We start from the raw sequence: 13,777 nt of genomic DNA, 5'->3' as shown, positions 1-13,777 counted from the left end.
CCAGACTGGGCAGCCGGGCAGAGGGGCTCCTCACATCCCAGACAATGGGTGGCCAGGCGGAGACGCTCCTCACTTCCCAGACAGGGTGGCAGCCGGGCAGAGGCTGCAATCTCGGCACTTTGGGAGGCCAAGGCAGGCGGCTGGGAGGTGGAGGTTGTAGCTAGCCGAGATCACGCCACTGCTCTCCAGCCTGGGCAACATTGAGCACTGAGTGAAGGAGACTCCGTCTGCAATCCCGGCACCTCGGGAGGCCAAGTCTGGCGGATCACCCGTGGTTAGGAGCTGGAGACCAGCCCGGCCAACACAGCGAAACCCCGTCTCCACCAAAAAAATACGAAAACCAGTCAGGCGTGGCGGCGCGCACCTGCAATCGCAGGCTGAGGCAGGAGAATCAGGCAGGGAGGTTGCAGTGAGCCGAGATGGCAGCAGTACAGTCCAGCTTCAGCTCCGCATCAGAGGGAGACCGTGGAAAGACAGGGAAACGGAGACCGTGGGGAGAAGGAGAGGGAGAAGGAGAGGGAGAGCTCAGGTATCTTATACATTGTTTTCTTTCCTTCTCTTCTTTTGATCTTACCCACTTTTTTTTTACAACTTAAAGCTTTTTTTTTTTTTTTTTTTTTGAGACAGGGTCTCGCTCTCTCACCCAGGCTCAAGTGCAGTGACACAAAGATGGCTCAAGCCCAGCTAATTTTTTTTTTTTTTGTAGAGACAGTGTTTTATTATGTTGCCCAGGCTAGTCTTGAACTCCTGGGCTCAGGCAATCTGCCCACCTTGGCCTTTGAAAGTGCTGGGATTACAGGTGTGAGTGACCAGACTGGTCCCAAAACTTTTTTAATGTTTAAATTTTACCACTATACTAAGGAGGAGTTACCCATCTTTTAATTGCCTTTTTTTCTTCTTATTAGGGAGGGGTAAGGAAGAAGACTTGGTCAGCAGAAAGCAGGTCTTGATTGCTTTTTTGTTTTGTTTTGTTGCTATTGAGTTGTTTGAGCTCTTTATATGTGTTGGATATTAACCCCTTATCAGATGTCTGGCTTGCAAATATTTTCTCCCATTCCATAGGTTATCTCTTTACTCTGTTGATTGTTTGCTGTGCAGAAGGTTTTTAGTTTGTTTGTTTTAGCTACACATCATGAACCAAGAAGCTTTTTACTTTGATGTGATACCATTTGTCTATATTTAATTTTGTTGTCTGTGCTTTTGGGAACAAATCCAAAAAAATCATTACCCAGACCAATGTCTTGTATGTTTCCCCTATGTTTTCTTTCTTTCTTTTTTTTTTTTTTTAAAGGAGGCTGTCATCTGATCCCCTATGTTTTCTTCTAGCGGTTTTAGGTTCTTGGTCTTAAACGTCTCTTTTTTTTCTTTCTTTCCTTTTTTTTTTTTTTTTTTGTTGGCAGTTTTCCTGAGCAAACTAATGCAGGAATGTTTAAGTATGTAATCCATTTTGAACTAACTTTTGTATATGGTGTTGAAATAAAGGTCCAATTTTCTTTTTCTGCATGTGGAAATTCAGTTTTCCCCACACCATTTATTGAAAAAAGCGGTCTTTTTCTTCTTGGCATATTTGTTGAAAATCAGATTCATCTCTGGGCTTTCTATTCTGTTCCATTGGTTGATGTGTCTTTTTCTTTTTTGCCAATTCCATGCTGTTTTACACTTACTTGATCTTAGCCAAAAGGCAGAGAAGCGATTATTTCATACTATTTTAATTAGTATAGCTTTGTAGTATAGTTTAAAATCAGATAGTGTGATACCTCCAGTTTTTTCAACTTCAGAGAGCTCTGAAGCAAATATCTCCAGCTTTTTTTCTTTTTGCTCATGATTGCCTTGGCTTTTTTTTTTTTTTTTTTGCAGTTTTGTATGAATTTTAATGTTTTTTGTTTTATTTTGAGGCATGGTTTCATTCTCTTTCCCAGGCTGGAATGAATGTCACAATCATGGCTCACTGCAGCCTCAAACTCCTGAGCTCAAACAAGCAATCCTCCTACCTCAGCTCCTGGAGTAGCTGGTACCACAGGCATGCATTGACAAACCTGGTAAAATTTTTTTTTTTTTTTTTTGGTAGAGGTGAACTCCTCGGCTCAAGCAGTTCTTCCACCTTGGCCTCCCAAAGTGCCAGGATTACAGGCTAGGATTTTTTTCTATTTCTATAAGAAACGATGTTGGGATTTTCTTTTTCTTTTTCTTTTTTTTTTTTTTTTTTTACTATACTTTAAGTTTTAGGGTGCATGTGCAAAATGTGCAGGTTTGTTACATATGTATACATGTGCCATGTTGGTGTGCTGCAGCCATTAACTCATCATTTAACATTAGGTATATCTCCATGCTATCCCTCCCCCCTCCCCCCACCCCACAACAGGCCCCGGTGTGTGATGTTCCCCTTCCTGTGTCCATGTGTTCTCATTGTTCAATTCCCACCTATGAGTGAGAACATGCAGTGTTTGGTTTTTTGTCCTTGCAATAGTTTGCTGAGAATGATGGTTTCCAGCTTCATCCATGTCCCTGCAGAGGACATGAACTCATCATTTTTTATGGCTGCATAGTACTACACGGTGTATATGTGACACATTTTCTTAATCCAGTCTATCATTGTTGGATATTTGGGTTAGTTCCAAGTCTTTGCTATTGTGAATAGTGCCACAATAAGCATATATGTGCATGTGTCTTTATAGCAGCTTTATGTATAATCGTTTGGGTATATTTCCAGTAATGGGATGGCTTGGTCAAATGGTATTTCTAGTTCTAGATCCCTGAGGAATCGCCACACTGACTTCCACAATGGTTGAACTAGTTTACAGTCCCACCAACAGTGTAAAAGTGTTCCTATTTTTCCACATCCTCTCCAGCACCTGTTGTTTCCTGACTTTTTAATGATCGCCATTCTAACTGGTGTGAGATGATATCTCATTGTGGTTTTGATTTGCATTTCTCTGATGGCCAGTGATGATGAGCATTTTTTCATGTGTCTTTTGGCTGCATAAATGTCTTCTTTTGAGAAGTGTCTGTTCATATCCTTCACCCACTTGTTGATGGGGTTGTTTGGTTTTGTCTTGTAAATTTGTTTGAGTTCATTATAGATTCTGGATATTAGCCCTTTGTCAGATGGGTAGATTGCAAAAATTTTCTCCCATTCTGTAGGTTGCCTGTTCACTCTGATGGTAGTTTCTTTTGCTGTGCAGAAGCTCTTTAGTTTAATTAGATCCCATTTGTCAATTTTGGCTTTTGTTGCCATTGCTTTTGGTGTTTTAGACATAAAGTCCTTGCCCATGCCTATGTCCTGAATGGTATTGCCTAGGTTTTCTTCTAGGGTTTTTATGGTTTTAGGTCTAACATTTAAGTCTTTAATCCATCTTGAATTAATTTTTGTATAAGGTGTAAGGAAGGGATCCAGTTTCAGCTTTCTACATATGGCTAGGCAGTTTTCCCAGCACCATTTATTAAATAGGGAATACTTTCCCCATTTCTTGTTTTTGTCAGATTTGTCAAAGATCAGATAGTTGTAGATATGTGGCATTATTTCTGAGGGCTCTATTCTGTTCCATTGGTCTATATCTCTGTTTTGGTAAAAGTACCATGCTGTTTTGGTTACTGTAGCCTTGTAGTATAGTTTGAAGTCAGGTAGTGTGATGCCTCCAGCTTTGTTCTTTTGGCTTAGGATTTACTTGGCAATGCGGGCTCTTTTTTGGTTCCATATGTGTTGCAGGAAGTCAGGGGCCCCAAATGGAGGGACCGGGTGAAGCCATGGCAGAATGTGGATTGTGAAGATTTCATGGACATTTATTAGTTCCCCAAATTAATACTTTTATAATTTCCTATGCCTGTCTTTACTGCAATCTCTGAACATAAAATTGTGAAGATTTCATGGACAATTATCAGTTCCCCAATCAATACCCTTGTGATTTCCTATGCCTGTCTTTACTTTAGTCTCTTAATCCTGTCATCTGGTAAGCCAAGGAGGATGTATGTTGCCTCAGGATCCTGTGATAATTGCGTTAACTGCACAAATTGTAGAGCATGTGTGTTTAAACAATATGAAATCTGGGCACCTTGATAAAAGAACAGGATAACAGCAATGTTTAGGAAACAAGAGAGATAACCTTAAACTCTGACCACCAGTGAGCCAGGCAGAACAGAGCCATATTTCTCTTCTTTCAAAAGCAAATGGGAGAAACATTGCTGAATTCTTTTTCTCAGCAAGGAACATCCCTGGGAAAGAGAATATGTGCCTGGGGTTGGGTCTATAGATGGCCCCCTTGGGTGTGGCCATCTTCTATGGTCAAAACCGTAGGGGTGAAATAAACCCCAGTCTCCCATAGCGCTCCCAGGCTTATTAGGAAGAGGAAATTCCCATCTAATAAATTTCGGTCAGACCGGTTGCTCTCAAAACCCTGTCTCCTGATAAGAGGTTATCAATGGCAATGGTGCCCGAAACTTCATTAGCAATTTTAATTTTGCCCTGGTCCTGTGGTCCTGTGATCTTGCCCTGCCTCCATTTGCCTTGTGATATTCTATTACCTTGTGAAGTATGTGATCTCTGTGACCCACACCTATTCGTACACTCCCTCCGCTTTTGAAAGTCCCTAATAAAAACTTGTTGGTTTTGCGGCTTGTGGGGCATCATGGAACCTACCGACATATGATGTCTCCCCCAGATGCCCAGCTTTAAAATTTCTCTCTTTTGTATTCTGTCCCTTTATTTCTCAACCCGGCCAATGCTTAGGGAAAATAGAAAAGAACCTATGTGACTATCGGGGCAGGTTCCCTGACACATATGAACTTTAAAGTAGTTTTTTCCAATTCTGTGAAGAAAGTCATTGGCAGCTTGATGGGGATGGCATTGAATCTGTAAATTACCTTGGGCAGTATGGCCATTTTCATGATATTGATTCTTCCTACCCATGAGCATGAAATGTTCTTCCATTTGTTTGTATCCTCTTTTATTTCCTTGAGCAGTGGTTTGCCTTGAGCAGTGGTTTATAGTTCTCCTTGAAGAGGTCCTTCACATCCCTTGTAAGTTGGATTCCTAGGTATTTTATTCTTTTTGAAGCAATTGTGAATGGGAGTTCACTCATGATTTGGCTCTCTGTTTGTCTGTTATTGGTGTATAAGAATGCTTGTGATTTTTGCACATTGATTTTGTATCCTGAGACTTTGCTAAAGTTGCCTATCAGCTTAAGGAGATTTTGGGCTGAGACAATGGGGTTTTCTAGATATACAATCATGTCATCTGCAAACAGGGACAATTTGACTTCCTCTTTTCCTAATTGAATACCCTTTATTTCCTTCTCTTGCCTGATTGCCCTGACCAGAACTTACAACACTATGTTGAATAGGAGTGGTGAGAGAGGACATCCCTGTCTTGTGCCAGTTTTCAAAAGGAACGCTTCCAGTTTTTGCCCATTCAGTATGATATTGGCTGTGGGTTTGTCATAGATAGCTCTTATTATTTTGAGATACGTCCCATCAATACCTAATTTATTGAGAGTTTTTAGCATGAAGGGTTGTTGAATTTTGTCAAAGGCCTTTTCTGCATCTATTGAGATAATCATGTGGTTTTTGTCGTTGATTCTGTTTATGTGCTGAATTATGTTTATTGATATGCATATGTTCAACCAGCCTTGCATCCCAGGGATGAAGCCCACTTGATCATGATGGATAAGCTTTTTGATGTGCTGCTGGATTCGGTTTGCCAGTATTTTATTGAGGATTTTCACATCGATGTTCATCAGGGATATTGGTCTAAAACTCTCTTTTTTTGCTGTGTCTCTGCCAGGCTTTGGTATCAGGATGATGCTGGCCTCATAAAATGAGTTAGGGAGGATTCCCTCTTTTTCTATTGATTGGAATAGTTTCAGAAGGAATGGTACCAGCTCTGCCTTGTACCTCTGGTAGAATTCGGCTGTGAATCCACCTGGTCTTGGACTTTTTTTGGTTGGTAAGCTATTAATTATTGCCTTAGTTTCAGAGCCTGTTAATGGTCTATTCAGAGATTCTACTTCTTCCTGGTTTAGTCTTGGGAGGGTGTATGCGTCAAGGAATTTGTCCATTTCTTCTAGATTTTCTAGTTTATTTGCGTAGAGGTGTTTATAGTATTCTCTGATGGTAGTTTGTATTTCTGTGGGATCGGTGGTGATATCCCCTTTATCATTTTTTATTGCATCTATTTGATTCTTCTCTCTTTTCTTCTTTATTAGTCTTGCTAGTGGTCTATCAATTGTGTTCATCTTTTCAAAAAACCAGCTCCTGGATTCATTGATTTTTTGAAGGGTTTTTTGTGTCTCTATTTCCTTCAGTTCTGCTCTGATCTTAGTTATTTCTTGCCTTCTGCTAGCTTTTGAATGTGTTTGCTCTTGCTTCTCTAGTTCTTTTAATTGTGATGTTAGGGTGTCTATTTTAGATCTTTCCTGCTTCCTCTTGTGGGCATTTAGTGCTATAAATTTCCCTCCACACACAGCTTTGAATGTGTCCCAGAGATTCTGGTATGTTGTGTCTTTGTTCTCGTTGGTTTCAAAGAACATCTTTATTTCTGTCTTCATTTTGTTGTGTACCCAGTAGTCGTTCAGGAGCAGGTTGTTCAGTTTCCATGTAGTTGAGTGGTTTTGAGTGAGTTTCTTAATCCTGAGTTCTAGTTTGATTGCACTGTGGTCTGAGAGACAGTTTGTTATAATTTCTTTTCTTTTACATTTGCTGAGGAGTGCTTTACTTCCAACTATGTGGTCAATTTTGGAATAGGTGTGGTGTGGTGCTGAAAAGAATGTATATTCTGTTGATTTGGGGTGGAGAGTTCTGTAGATGTCTATTAGGTCCGCTTGGTGCAGAGCTGAGTTCAATTCCTGGATATTCTTGTTAACTTTCTGTCTCATTGATCTGTCTAATGTTGACAGTGGGGTGTTAAAGTCTCCCATTATTATTGTGTGGGAGTCTAAGTCTCTTTGTAGGTCTCTAAGGACTTGCTTTATGAATCTGGGTGCTCTTGTATTGGGTGCATGTATATTTAGGATAATTAGCTCTTCTTGTTGAATTGATCCCTTTACCATTATGTAATGGCCTTCTTTGTCTCTTTTGATCTTTGTTGGTTTAAAGTCTGTTTTATCAGAGACTAGGATTACAACCCTGCCTTTTTTTGCTTTCCATTTGCTTGGTAGATCTTGCTCCATCCCTTTATTTTGAGCCTATGTGTGTCTCTGCACATGAGATGGGCCTCCTGAATACAGCACACTGATGGGTCTTGACTCTTTGTCCAATTTGCCAGTCTGTGTCTTTTAATTGGAGCATTTAGCCCATTTACATTTAAGGTTAATATTGTTATGTGTGAATTTGATCCTGTCATTATGATGTTAGCTGGTTATTTTGCTCGTTAGTTGATGCAGTTTCTTCCTAGCCTTGATGGTCTTTACAATTTGGCATGTTTTTGCAGTGGCTGGTGCCGGTTGTTCCTTTCCATGTTTAGTGCTTCCTTCAGGAGCTCTTGTAGGGCAGGCCTGGTGGTGACAAAATCTCTCAGCATTTGCTTGTCTGTAAAGTATTTTATCTCTCCTTCACTTATGAAGCTTAGTTTGGCTGGATATGAAATTCTGGGTTGAAAATTCTTTTCTTTAAGAATGTTGAATATTGGCCCCCACTCTCTTCTGGCTTGTAGAGTTTCTGCTGAGAGATCAGCTGTTAGTTTGATGGGCTTCCCCTTGTGGGTAATCCGACCTTTCTCTCTGGCTGCCCTTAACATTTTTTCCTTCATTTCAACTTTGGTGAATCTGACAATTATGTGTCTTGGAGTTGCTCTTCTTGAGGAGTATCTTTGTGGCATTCTCTGTATTTCCTGAATCTGAATATTGGCCTGCCTTGCTAGATTGGGGAAGTTCTCCTGGATAATATCCTGCAGAGTGTTTTCCAACTTGGTTCCATTCTCCCCATCACTTTCAGGTACACCAATCAGACGTAGATTTGGTCTTTTCACATAGTCCCATATTTCTTGGAGGCTTTGTTAGTTTCTTTTTATTATTTTTTCTCTAAAATTCTCTTCTCACTTCATTTCATTCATTTGATATTCCATCACTGATACTCTTTCTTCCAGTTGATCGAGTTGGCTACTGAGGCTTGTGCGTTCATCACGTAGTTCTCGTGCTGTGGTTTTCAGCTCCATCAGGTCCTAAAAGGACTTCTCTGCATTGGTTATTCTAGTTAGCCATTTGTCTAATCTTTTTCCAAGGTTTTTAACTTCTTTGCCATGGGTTTGAACTTCCTCCTTTAGCTCGGAGTAGTTTGATCGTCGGAAGCCTTCTTCTCTCAACTCATCAAAGTCGTTCTCCATCCAGCTTTGTTCCATTGCTGGTGAGGAACTGCATTCCTTTGGAGGAGGAGAGGCGCTCTGATTTTTAGAATTTTCAGTTTTTCTGCTCTGTTTTTTCCCCATCTTTGTGGTTTTATCTACCTTTGGTCTTTGATGATGGTGACATATAGATGGGGTTTTGGTGTGGATGTCCTTTCTGTTTGTTAGTTTTCCTTCTAACAGTCAGGACCATCAGCTGCTAGTCTATTGGAGTTTGCTGGAGGTCCACTCCAGATGCTGTTTGCCTGGGTATCAGCAGTGGAGGCTGCAGAACAGCAGATATTGGTGAATAGCAAATGTTGCTGCCTGATCGTTCCTCTGGAAGCTTTGTCTCAGAGGAGTACCCGGCCGTGTGAGATGTCAGTCTGCCCCTACTGGGGGGTGCCTCCCACTTGGGCTACTCAGGGGTCAGGGACCCAGTTGAGGAGGCAGTCTGTCCATTCTCAGATCTCCATCTGCATGCTGGGAGAACCACTACTCTCTTCAAAGCTGTCAGACAGGGACATTTAAGTCTGCAGAAGTTTCTGCTGCCTTTTGTTTGGCTATGCCCTGCCCCAGAGGTGGAGTCTACAGAGTCAGGCAGGCCTCCTTGAGCTGGGGTGGGCTCCACCCAGTTCGAGCTTCCCAGCCGCTTTGCTTACCTACTCAAGTCTCGGCAATGGCAGGCGCCCCTCCCCCAGCCTCACTGCCACCTTGCAGTTTGATCTCAGACTGCTGTTCTAGCAATGAGGGAGGCTCCGTGGGCATAGGACCCTCCAAGTCATGCACGGGATACAATCTCCTGGTGTGCCGTTTGCTAAGACTGTTGGAAAAGCGCAGTATTAGGGTGGGAGTGACCCGATTTTCCAGGTGCTGTCTGTCACCCTTTCCTTGGCTAGGAAAGGGAATTCTCTGACCCCTTGTCCTTTCCAGGTGAAGCAATGCCTCACCCTGCTTCGGCTCATGCTCGGTGCACTGCACCCACTGTCCTGAATCCACTGTCCAACAATCCCCAGTGAGATGAACCCGGTACCACAGTTGGAAATGCAGAAATCACCTGTCTTCTGCATCACTCACACTGGGAGCTGTAGACTGGAGCTGTTCCTATTCGGCCATCTTGGCTCCACCCTCGATATTGGGATTTTCATAGGGATTGCATTGAATCTGCAGGTCACGTTGGGTAGCATGGATTTTAATACCTACCTGGCCAATTTATTCCTAAGTTTTTTTTTATTTTTTTTGTAGGTATTGTGAATGTGATTGTTCCCTTTATTTCTTTTTTTGTATAGTTTGTTGTTATCTCTTTTTTTCTTTTTTTTCACAAGCCTAGGTTCCAGAAAGTCTGTTGTTAGTGTATAGAAATGCTACTGATTTTTATTTCTTTTTTTCTTGTAAATTTTTAACACATTGACACTAATCAAAAGCAAGCTGCTGATTTTTTTGTGTGTTGATTTTGTATCTTGCAACTTTACTGTATTCACATATTAGTTCTAACAACTATTTTGCTAAAGTCTATAGGATTTTCCATATATAAGATCATGCCATCAACAAACATTGGCAATTTCATTTCTTTTCCTATTTGGATGCCTTTTATTTCTTTTTCTTGCCTAATTGCTCTAGAAAGAACTTCAATCCCATGTTGAACAGAAGTGGGAGAGTAGGTGCTATGGTTTGATATGATTTGTTTGACTACCAAGTCTCATTTTAGAATTTGATTCCCAATGTTAAAGGTGGGGCCTGGTGGGAAGTGTTTGGATAATGGGACAGATCCCTTATAAATAGGTTAGTGTTATCTTTGCAATAATGAGTCAGTTCTCACTCTTAGTTTTTACAAGAGCTGATTTTTTAAAATTTTGTTTATAAATTCACTTTTCTTTTTTTTAAGACAGAGTCTCATTCTGTTGCCAAGGCTGGAGTGCAGTGGCATGAGCATAACTCACTGCAGTCTTGACCTCCTGGGCTCAAGCAATCCTCCCACCTCAGTCTCCCGTGTAGTTTGGACCACAGGCACACACCACCGTGACTGGTTAATTTTTTGATTTTTTGTAGAGATGGAGTCTCACTTTTTTGCCCAGGCTGGTTGGTCTTAATTAAATTCTTGGGCTGAAGTGATCCTCCCATCTCGTGCTCCCAAAGTGCTGGGATTACAGGCATGAGCCACTGTGCTCATCCATGAGCTGATTGTTGAAAAGATCCTGGCACCTCCTGCACCTCTCTCTTGCTTCCACTCTCTCACCATGTAATCTGCACATTCTGGCTCCCCTTCACCTTCCACCGTGTGTGGAAGCTTCCTGAGGCCCTTACCAGAAGCTTGTACAGCCTGCAGAAACATAAGCCAAATAAACCTCATTGCTTTATAAATTACCTGGGCTCAGGTATTTTGTTGAGCAACACAAACAGACTAAAACAGTAGAAATCCTTGTCTTGTTCCAGATCTTACACGAAGGGCCTTGAGTGTAATGTTAGCTGTGGGCTTCTCATAAATGACTTTTATTGTGCTGAGTTACATTTCTTTTTAAAAAATTTGCACTCAGGGTTATCCTCAAAGAGATATATGCTTTCTACATCTAATTTGGTGAACTTTTTTTTGTTATCTTTCTCTCTCTCTCTTGCTCTCTCTTGCTCTGACTCTCTGCCTAGGGAATGGAAGATAAGAGAGAGTTTTTATCATAAAAGGATATTAAATTTTATTGAATGATTTTTGGCATCTAATAGATGATTATATGGTTTTTGTCTTTCATTCTGTTAATGTGGCATGTCACATTTATTGATCCTTGCATTCCAGTGATAAAAACATTTCTCAAAAGAAGACATGCAAATAGCCAACAGATAATGAAAAAATGCTCAGCATCACTAATCATTAGAGAAATGCAAATTAAAACCACAATGAGATATAATCTTTCACCTGTCAGAATGCTTATTATTATGTTTTTAATCATCCTGTACTTTATTTCAAAACAGAGTGTTTTCAAATGAAAAAACAAAAGATAAGTGTTGGTGAGGATGTAGAGCAAAGGAAACATTTGTACACTGTTGGTGGAAATGTAAATTGGTGCAGCCATTATGGAAAACAGTATGGAGATCCCCCCGCCCAAAAAAAAAAAAAAACAAAACAAAACTAAAAATGGAATTATTATATGATTTAGAAGTCCCTCTTCAGGGTATTAATGCAAAAGACTCAAAATCAGTTTGTTGAAGGGATATCTGCACTCCTATGTTCATTGCAACACTATGCACAGCAGCCAAGCAATGGAATCAACCTCTGCCCATCAACAGACAAATGGATTTTTAAAAAATGTAGTGCATATATACAATGGAATAGTATTCAGCCTTTAAAAAGAAGGAAATTCTGGCTGGGTACAATGGCTCACACCTGTAAGTCCAACACTTTTGGTGGGTGGATCACTTGAGGTCAGGAGTTTGAGACCAGCCTGAATAACACGGTGAAACCCTGTCTCTACTAAAAATACAAAAATTAGCTGGGTGTGGTGGCATATGCCTGCAATCCCAGCTACTTGGGAGGCTGAGGCAGGGGAATGGCTTGAACCTGGGAGGCAGAGGTTTCGGTGAGCAGAGATCACGCCACTGCACTCCAGCCCGGGTGACGGAGTGAGTGAGACTCCATCTCAAAAGAGAGAGAGAGAGAGAAGGAAATTCTGAAATTTGTGACAACATTGATGGAATTGAAGAACATTATGCTAAGTGAAATAAGTCAGGCCCAGAAAGACAAATACCACATGTTCTCCGTTATATGTGGAATTTAAAACAATGAACTTATAGAAGTGGAGAGTAGAATGGTGGTGACAGAAGCTGGAAGATGGGGAAATGGGGAGGTGATGGTCAAAGGGTATTTCAGACAGGAAGAACATGATTTTTCTTTTTGTGCATTCTATTGCACAGCATGGTGAATATAGTTAATAGTAGAGTGTTGTACGTTTCAAAATTGCTAAGTAAATTTCAAATGTTCTTGCCACAAAAAAAGTTAAGTATTTGAGGTGACGGAAATGTTAACTCGTTTGATTTAATTATTTCACATTGCATTCATAAATCGTAACATCATTTTGTACCCCATAAATTTTTTCCCCACGCAACTCCCTCTTCACAGAACCCATCAATCTATACAATTATAAATTGTCAATTTACAATAAAAAAAGAAGAAAAAAAGAAAAGCATAAAATTGAAAACTTAGAAATAAAACTTTTTAATTATTCACATGACAGGATTGTACATGTAAAAAATCTGACAGCTACAAACTATTAGAACCAATAAGTGAATTTAGATACAAAGTCCATTTACAAAAATCAATTGTGTTTCTACATACCTATAACAGTTAGGAAATTGAGTTTTTAAAGATGGTGCCATTATAATATCATAAAACATCAATGCGTAGAGATAAATTGTGAAAGATGTCTAAGAATCCTAACTATAAAATATTATTTACAAAAATAAAAGAAAACTCATATAAATAGAGAGATATTACCAAATTCCTGGATTGGATGACAACATTATAAAGCTATAAATTCTCCCCAAAGTGATATATAGATTCCATGAAAGCCCAATACAACTTTGAGGCTTTTGGTGGGACAGAGATTGATAAGTTATTTGTAAAATGTTTATGAAAAGCCAAAGAGTCAAGAATAGCAATGACCATCTTGGAGGAGAATAAAGTTTGGCCAGGCATGGTGGCTCACGCTTGTAATCCCAACACTTTGGGAGGCTGAGGCAGGAGGTATTGCCTGAGGCCAGGAGTTCGAGACCAGCCTGAGAAACGTAGTGACTCTCCATTTCCACAATTTTTTTTTAATTAAAAAGAAAAGAAAACAAGAATAAGTTGGAAGACTAACAGTGAGTATCAATATAAGGTCATAGTTATTAAGATGGTGTGATGTCAGCAAAAGAATAGGAAAATAGACCAATGAAACAGAAGAGAGAATTCAGAAATAGACCGACACATATAGGTACACTTGACTTATGACGAAGATCACACTACAGAACAGAGGGGAAGGGGTGCACTTTTCAACAAATGATATTGGGTCAACTAGCTATCCATATGGAAAAAAATTAAACTTAACCCCTCCCCCACAACACACTCAAACATCAGGTGGATTAGAGATCTAAATGTGAAAAGTAAAACTAGAAATATTCTTATGACATAGGGCTAGAGAGTTTAAAAAAATAAAAAGGAAATATTCTAGAAGATAACACTAGAGACTATCTTCATGAGTTGGAGTAGGCAGGTATTTCTTCAATGAGACATAGAAACACTAACCATAAACGAAAATGTTGATAAATTGGACAACTTTATTAAATAGGAGCTTCAATTCATGAAAAGACACTATTAAGACTTCAATTCATGAGAAGACATTATTAAGACAGTAATAAAGTCAGCCACAGAGTGGAAAAAGATTGCTAAACATTTAATCAATAAAGAACTTGTCCTAGCCTGGTCAACAAATTGAGACTCCATCT

Source organism: Pan troglodytes, chromosome 19 (genome assembly GCF_028858775.2).
Source record: "Pan troglodytes isolate AG18354 chromosome 19, NHGRI_mPanTro3-v2.0_pri, whole genome shotgun sequence".
NCBI lineage: Eukaryota > Metazoa > Chordata > Mammalia > Primates > Hominidae > Pan > Pan troglodytes.
This window is presented reverse-complemented; position numbering follows the sequence as displayed.